This window comes from Papio anubis, chromosome 14 (genome assembly GCF_008728515.1).
Source record: "Papio anubis isolate 15944 chromosome 14, Panubis1.0, whole genome shotgun sequence".
Taxonomy (NCBI): Eukaryota; Metazoa; Chordata; class Mammalia; order Primates; family Cercopithecidae; genus Papio; species Papio anubis.
Window position 1 is genome coordinate 94,213,930 of NC_044989.1, and position 9,026 is coordinate 94,222,955.

General features: G+C 43.8%; 1 pseudogene; it reads left to right on the top strand.

Moving 5' to 3' along the window:
* Positions 1 to 8,148: 8,148 nt before the first annotated feature.
* On the top strand, positions 8,149 to 8,378 carry LOC108581808 (annotated as a pseudogene).
* The last annotated feature ends 648 nt before the right edge of the window (positions 8,379 to 9,026 follow it).

A 9,026-nucleotide genomic window follows, 5' to 3' on the forward strand; every position in this document is an offset into this window, starting at 1 on the left:
TGTTCACTCAAACCCTGAGAGTTCTTCAGCCAGCTTCTGGTGATTGCTGCCAGGCTGGGTCTCTTCTTTGAGGGCAAAGGGCTCCTTCTCACCTACAGCAAGTCCAAAAATGCCATACAGGAGCCAAGGCCTGGAATCAGGGACCCCAGGAGCCCACCTGGTACTCTATCTCACTGTGACCAAGTCCCCTTTACTCTTCCCTCTCCTTTCGTCAAGCAGAGGGAGCCTCTCCCCATGGCCATTGCAGCTGGGAATGCACTGGGTCACACCTGAGGCCAGCACGGCACTGGGTCTCACCCAAGGCCCACAGTGGGTGGGGCCCGGCAACCACTGATGTTTATTCAAGGCCCAGGCCCTCTTTAGTCAGCAGGTGATGAATTCTGCCAGGACCAGGTTTTTCCCTTCAAGGTGGCGGGTTCCGTTCCAGCCCAGGGTGTGTTCAGAAATGTCATCTGGGACCTGGGGCCTAAATGGGGGCCTCAGGACTCTGGTGCCCTATTCTACTGTGGCTGAGCTGGCATCCAGGCTGCAAGGTACAGTCCTCTTTACTATCCCCTGTCCTCTCTTCAAGCAGAAGAAAAAAGTCTTGGCCAGCTATGGTGGCCCATACCTGTAATCCCAGCACTTTGGGCCATCAAGGCTGGAGGACTGCGTTAGCCCAGGAGTTTGAGAGCAGCCTGGGCAACATAGTGAGACCCTTGTCTCTACAGAGAAAAACAAATTAGCCAGGCATCGTGGGGCATGTCTGTAGTCCCAGCTCCTTGGGAGGCTGGTATGAGAGGATCACTTGAGCCTGGGAGGTCAAGCGTGCAGTGAGCCATGACTGCAGCACTGCACTCCAGTTTGGGTGACAAACCAAGAGCCTGTCTCAAAAAAAAAAAAAAGAAAAAAGAAAAAAAAGAAAAGAGTCTCTCCCACAGCTACACTACCCCAGCTGCACTACCTGGGGTGCTGCGCCCTCAGCCACCCCATCTGATGTCTCATTATGTCATGCGCACCCCAAGTTCACTGGCTCTGAGCCCAACAAAGCACAGCACCGGAGTTGCTAAGAAATTGCAGTCCTTAGCCGGGCGCGGTGGCTCAAGCCTGTAATCCCAGCACTTTGGGAGACCGAGACGGGCGGATCACGGGGTCAGGAGATCGAGACCATCCTGGCTAACAAGGTGAAACCCCGTCTCTACTAAAAAATACAAAAACTAGCCGGGCGAAGTGGCGGGCGCCTGTGGTCCCAGCTACTCGGGAGGCTGAGGCAGGAGAATGGCGTGAACCCGGGAGGCGGAGCTTGCAGTGAGCTGAGATCCAGCCACTGCGCTCCAGCCTGGGCGACAGAGCCAGACTCAGTCTCAAAAAAAAAAAAAAAAAAAAAGAAATTGCAGTCCTTGTGGCCTGGACTGCCTTCTAAGTTTAGTGCCCTAGGACAGGAGGGCACTTTGGCCCACGGTGACAAGGCTTGCTGGAGTTCAGGTTCTGACAGCTAGGACGGATCATTCCCTTCTGGCTAGGGCTGGTCTAAATGCTGCCTCCAAGGGTACCTGCTGAATGTTGCCCTGTGTTGCTTTCCGGTGTTACAGGGAAGCACTGAGTTCCAAGGCAAAGTCTCACAATCACAGCACTCTCCTTCCCCAGATCACACAGATTCTCTCTCATCATGAGGCTGCTGCTACTACTGGGGAGATGGGGGAAAAGTGGCATCAGCTGTTCAAGACTGTCTTTCCTTCCCTCTTCAGTGCCTCTTTCCTTGATATGATGTTACAAACCAGTACTGTGATCACTCATCTGATTTTTGTGTCTTATGAAGGTGCTTTCTTGTGCAGATAGTTGTTCCATTTGGTGTTCCTGCAGGGCAGAGGATTGGGGCGATGCTTGCTGGAGGATTCTAGTCAGACATCTGCTCTGCCTCGTCCTCTAAAAGCTCACTTTTGAAAAAGTGGTACAGACCAAAATCCACCTGCCTATGGAAAAGGAGGAACTAGGTGGTAAGGAAACAGGTGCTCAAAGTGGTGATTACCTTTTTGTGAAATAGAGAGAATGGATATAGGTATTTTCAGTATATAATCATATAGAAAAGTTGCCCATTTAGGGGGTGTAGAGTTCTACACATTTTTTTTTTTTTTTTTTGAGATGGAGTCTTGCTGTGTCGCCCAGGCTGGAGTACAGTGGTTCAATCTCAGCTCACTGCAACCTCTGCCTCCCAGGTTCAAGCGATTCTCCTGCCTCAGCCTCCTGAGTAACTGGGAGTACAGGCACGCACCATCACACCTGGCTAATTTTTGTATTTTTAGTAAAGGCGGAGTTTCACCATGTTGGCCAAACTGGTCTCAAACTCCTGACCTCAGGTGATCTACCCGCCTTGGCCTCCCAAAATTCTGGAATTACAGGTGTGAACCAATGCGCCCGGCCAGTTCTACAAACTTTTTGTAGAAAAAATTTGACACGTACGTCCAGATTCATGTAACCACTACTACAGTAAGGGTACATAACAATTCCAACATTCTAAAAACTCATTCATATTATTATTCCTTTATAGTTATACCTTCCACTCACCCCCTTACCACTGATTACTTCTCCACACTATATGCCATATAAATGGACTTATATGGTTTATAACCCTTTGATAAGTTTGCTCACAATGTTGTGTAACCATGATCACTATCCATTTCCAAAACTTTTGATCATCTCAAATAGAAACTCTGCGCCTATTAAACAATTACTCCCCACTCCCCACTCCACAAGCCCCTGGTAACTCTAACTCTACTTTTTGTCTTTATGAATTTGCCTACTAGCATTTTTTCTTATTGTTTTGTTTTGTTTTTTGAAACAGGGTCCTGCTCTGTCGCTCAGGCTGGAGTGCAGTGGCATGATCTTGGCTCACTGCAACCTCCGCCTACTGGTTTCAAGTGATTCTCAAGCCTCAGTCTCCTGAGTAGCTGAGACTACAGGCGTGTGCTACCACGCCCAGATAATTTTTGTATTTTCAGTAGAGATGGGGTCTCGCCATATTGGCCAGGCTGGTCTCGAACTCCTGGCCTCAAGTGATCCACCTGCCTCAGCCTCCCAAAATGCTAGGATTACAGGCATGAGCCAGTGCGCCCGACATTGTAGCTTTTAATGACTGAATATGTATTAATATTTTATAAACTACTTGATTCAATTTGCAAATTTTTTTGAGGGTTTTGGCATCTAATTTCATGAGGGATATTTATATTTTCTAATTTCTCTTCAAATATTCTCTTTGAAACATGGATTAATTTAGAAGTCTGTTGTTTAATTTATAAGTGTTCAGGAATGCTCCTATTACGTTTGTCTTATTGATTTCTGGTCTACTTTTGTTATGGTCAGAGACCATGCTTGGCATGATTTCACTTCATTTAAGTTTGCTAAGGCTTGTTTTATGACCCAGGATATGGTCTATCTTGGTGAATGGTTCTGTGTGCACTTGAAATAATGTATAGTCTGCTGTTTACAGGTATCAAAGTTCAATTAGATACAGTTGGCTAGTGGTGCTGTTTAATTCTCCTCTTCTTTGTTGATTTTCTTTTTCTTTTTTTTCTTTCTTTTTTTTTTTTTTGAGACGGAGTCTCCCTCTGTCGCCCAGACTAGAGTGCAGTGGCGCGATCTCGGCTCACTGCAAGCTCCGCGTCCCGGGTTCACGCCATTCTCCTGCCTCAGCCTCCCGAGTAGCTGGGACTACAGGTGACCGCCACCATGCCCGGCTAATTTTCTGTATTTTTAGTAGAGACGGGGTTTCACTGTGTTAGCCAGGATGGTCTCGATCTCCTGACCTTGTGATCCGCCCATCTCGGCCTCCCAAAGTGCTGGGATTACAGGCGTGAGCCACCATGCCCAGCCTTCTTTGCTGATTTTCTATCTAATAGTTCTACCAATGATTGAGAGAGGAGTATTGAAGTCTCCAAATATAATTTTGGGTTGTCTATTTGCTTTCAGAATTTTGAAGCTGTGGTGTAAGGCGCAAACATATTTAGGATTGTTATGTCTCCTTGGTGAATCAACTATTTTATCATGATGTATGATCCTTTTTTGTCCCTAATGATTTTCATTGCTCTGGAATTTGCTGTGTATGATATTAACATAGCCACACCAGCTCTTTTGATTAATATTTCCATGGTATATCTTTTCCTTTTTTTTTTTTTTTTTTTGAGATGGAGTCTTGTTCTGTCACCTGGGCTGGAGTGCAGTGGCGTGATCTCAGCTCACTGCAACCTCCACCTCTCGGATTCAAGTGATTCTCCTGCCTCTGCCTTCTGAGTAACTGGGACTACAGGCAACACCACTACACCTGACTAATTTTTGTGTTTTTGGTAGAGATGGGGTTTCGCCATGTTGGCCAGGCTGGTGTCGAACTCCTGACCTCAAGCAATCCACCCGCCTTGGCCTCCCAAAGTGCTGGGATTACAGGCGTGAGCCACTCTGCCCAGCCTCTATTCTTTACTTTTAACCTACATATATCATGTTTAAAGCAAGTTTTGACTGGGTATGGTGGCTAATGCTTGTAATTCCAGTGCTTTGGAAGGCTGAGGTGGGAGGATTGCTTGAGGCCAGGAATTTGAGACTAGCCTGGGCAACTTGGTGAGCCCCTGTCTCTATAAACAAAACAAAACAAAACAAAAAACTAGTCAGACGTGATGGTACATGCCTGTAGTCTTAGCTACATGGGAAGCTGAGGCAGGAGGATTGCCTGAGTCCAGGAGCTGGGAGCTGCAGTGAGCTATGATCATTCCATTGCACTCCAGTCTGGGCAACAGAGCAAAACCTTGTATCTAATAAATAAATAAATAAATAAATAAATAAATAAATAAATGCAAAACATTTTTTAAAAAATGAAAAACATTTTAAAAAATAAAAGAAGTTTCTTGTAAATAGCATATGGCTGGGCACTGCTTTTATCCATTCTGACAATGTCTGTCTTTTAAGATTTAGGTTTAGTCCATTTATGTTTAATGTAATTCTTTATGTGTTTGGATATATGTCTACCATCTTCTTCTTCTTCTTCTTCTTCTTCTTATTATTATTATTATTATTATTATTATTTTGAGACAGAGTCTTGCTCTGTCACCCAGGCTGGAGTGCAGTGGCACAATCTCGACTCACAGCAACCTCCGCCTCCCAGCCTCAAGCAATTTTTGTGCCTCAGCCTCCCAAGTAGTGGGGATTACAGGCGTGTACCACCACGCCCAGCTAATTTTTCTATTTTTGGTAGAGATAGGGTTTCACCGTGTTGACCAGGCTGATCTCAAACTCCTGGCCTCAAATGATTCACCCACCTCAGCTTCCCGAAGCTTTGGGATTACAGGTGTGAGCCACTGGGCCCAGCTCCATCTTATTACTTTTTATTTTGCTCCATTTTTTATCCTTCTGCTTACCACTTTCTGCCTCCTTTTTGGTTATTTAAATGAGTTTTAGCATTCTGTTTTAACTCATATATTGGTTTTGAATATATCTCTTTGAGTAGTTTTTTAAATGGTGACTCTAGGGATTACAATATACTTAATTTTTCACAGAATGAACATATTACCACTTCAAGTGGAATGCAGAAAACTTACAGCTGGATAGGTATTTTTACCTTCCCCTCTCTACATTATAGATGTTTTCTATTACATTTACATGCATTGTAAACTCCACTAATGTTATAATTTTTGCTTTCTTTCTTTCTTTTCTTTCTTTCTTTCTTTCTTTTTTTTTTTTTGAGACAGAGTTTCGCTCTTGTTGCCTAGGCTGGATGCAATGGCTCAATCTTGGGTCACTGCAACCTCCCCCTCCTGGGTTCAAGTGCTTCTCCTATCTCAGCCTCCCGAGTAGCTGGGATTACAGGTGTGCGCCACCACATCTGGCTAATTTTTGTATTTTTAGTAGTGACGGGGTTTCTCCATGTTGGTCAGGCTGGTCTTGAACTCCCAACCTCAAGTGATCCGCCTGCCTCGGCCTCTGAAAGTGCTGGGATTATAGGTGTGAGCCACCACACCCGGCCTAATTTTTGCTTTCAACCATCAAATGTATTTTTAAAAACAATAATGGATAGGTCCACTAGACAGGGATCATCAAGAAAATACAAGACTTCAACAATGGTTTAAACAAGCTAGACCAAATAGACATCTATAGAAAACTCCACCTAACAATATCAAAATACACATTCTTCTCAAGTGCACTTGGAACACTCTTTAGCATAAACCATATGCTAGAGCATAAGACAAACCTCAATGATTCTTTTTTTCAGTAAGTCTTTGTACTCCTAAACCCTCAATAAATTTAAAAGAATTGAAATCATAAAGAGTATGTGTTCTGACCAGAATGGAATGAAATTAGAAATCAACAACAGAAATTTGAGAAATTCACAAACATCTGGACATTACACAACACACTTCTAAATAACCAATGAGTCAAATAAGAAATCACAAGGGAGGCCGGGTGTGGCGACTCATGCCTGTAATCCCAACACTTTGGGAGGCTGAGGCGGGCCAATCATGAGGTCAGGAGATTGAGACCATCCTTGGCTAACACGGTGAAACCCCGTCTCTACTAAAAATAAAAAAATAAAAAAATAAAAAAAAATTAGCCAGGCGTGGTGGTGGGTGCCTATAATCCCAGCTACTCACGAGGGTGAGGCAGGAGAATGGCGTGAACCCAGGAGGTGGAGCTTGCAGTGAGCCGAGATAGCGCCACTGCACTCCAGTCGGTGACAGAGCGAGACTCCAACGAAAAAAAAAAAAAGGAAAGAAAGAAATCACAAGGGAAATTAGAAAGTACACAGGAAATTAGAAGAAATCACGACATGTGAAATTAGAAAATTAGAGAAATTTGAGATGGTTAAAATGAAGATACGACATACGAAAACTTATGGGATACAGCTAAAGCAACACCTAGAAGGAAATGTATACCTGTAAAGACTATATTTAAAAAAGAATGACCTCTAAAAAGTAAGGGATCAAAGCATACCACTACAGAAAGTCATCTAATCATAAGGAAGACAGCAAGAGGGGAAGAAAGGAACAAAGGATCTATAAAACAACTAGAAAACAATTTTTTTTATTTTTGAGACACAGTCTGACTCTGTCACCCAGGCTGGTGGAGGGCAGTGGCGCAATCTTGGCTCACTGCAACCTCTGCCTCCCGGGTTCAAGCAATCCTCGTGCCTCAGCCTCCCAGGTAGCTGGGACCACAGGTGTGCACCACCTCGTGGGACTAATTTTTGTATTTTTAGTAAAGACAGAATTTCACCATGTTGTCCAGGCTGGTCTTGAACTCGTGGCCTCAAGTGATCCGCCCACCTCAGCCTCCCAAAATGCTGGAATTACAGGCATGATGGGATTACAGGCATGAGCCACTGTGCCCAGCCGGAAAACTTTTTTTTTTGAGATGGAGTTTCACTCTTGTTGCCCAGGCTGGAGTGCAATGGTGTGATCTTGGCTTATGATAACCTCCGCCCACCGGGTTCAAGCGATTCTCCTACCTCAGCCTCCTGAGTAGCTGGGATTACAGGCATGTGCCACCACGCCTGGCTAATTTTGTATTTTTAGTAGAGACTGGGTTTCTTCATGTTGGTCAGGCTGGTCTTGAACTCCTAACCTCAGGTGATCCGCCTGCCTCGGCCTTCCAAAGTGCTGGGATTACAGGTGTGAGCTACTGCGCCTGGCCCGGAAAACAATTTTTTAAATGACAGTGGTAATCCTTACCTATCAATAATTACCTTGAATATCAGTGGACTTAAAAAGAATGATGTCAAATCAATAGCCCGGGAAAAAAAGAGCAAACCGTGCCTAAGGCAAGTGGAAGGAAGGACATAAAGGTCAAAGCTGAAATTAGTGAAATAGAAACTAGAAAGACAATAGAGACCTCAATAACAACAAACAAAAGTGAGCAAAAGGCTTGACTAGACATTTTTCTAAAGATGATACACAAATGTATAAAAAGCATAAGAAAAGATGCTCAGGCTGGGTGCGGTGGCTCATGCCTGTAATTCCAGCATTTTGGGAGGCCAAGGCGTGGTGGATCACTTGAGGTCAGGAGCTCAAGACCAGCCTGGCCAACGTGGCAAAACCCCGTCTTTATTAAAAATCCAAAAATTGGAATTTGCACCAAAGCAGCAGCTGCATTCCCACAGTTCTTTCTTCACCTTCATGATGTTTCACTTGGTCAAAAACCGCACTAAGTCATCTGCAAGTTCGAAGCATTCAGCAAACAATGGCAATGCAGAGCCACCAGAAAAGTACACCTGATTTTCATGACAAATACGGTAATGCTATATTAACTAGTGGAGCCACTTTCTGCATTGCTATATGGACATATGTAGCAACACAAATCGGAATAGAATGGAACTTGTCCTCTGTTGGCAGAGTCACCCAAAGGAATGGAGAGATCAGTAATCATCCCAGCTGGTATGATAATGAATTGTTTAAAAAACAGCTCATAATTGATGGCAAGTTAAAACACTGTGACCCATTAAGATATGGCATTATTGAAGAAATAAAGTATATTTGAAACCTTCAAAAAAAAAAAAAAATTAGCCGGGCATGGTGGCAGGCACCTGTAATCCCAGTTACTTGGGAGGCAGAGGCACGAGAATAGCTTGAACTCAGGAGGCAGAGGTTTCAGTGAGCCAGGATCGCAACACTGTACTCCAGCCTGAGTGACAGAGTGAGACTGTCTCAAAACAAAACCAACACCAAAAACAAAACAAAACAAAACAAAACAAAAAAGATGCTCAACATTCCTAATCATCATTAGAGAAATGCAAATGAAAATCACAAGGCAACATTATCTTACACCCATTAGGATGTCTACTGTCAAAAAAGCAGAAACACAAGTGTTAAAGAGGATGTACAGAAATTGGAGCCTTTGTGCAATGCAAGGTGTAGCTACTACCGAAAACAATTTGATGGGTTCTCAAAAGAATAAAAAAAGAATTGCCATATTCACTTCTGGACATATATCCAAAAGAATTGAGAACAGGGTCTTTAAGAGATATTTACACATCCATATTTATAGCAGTATTATTCATAATAGCCAACATG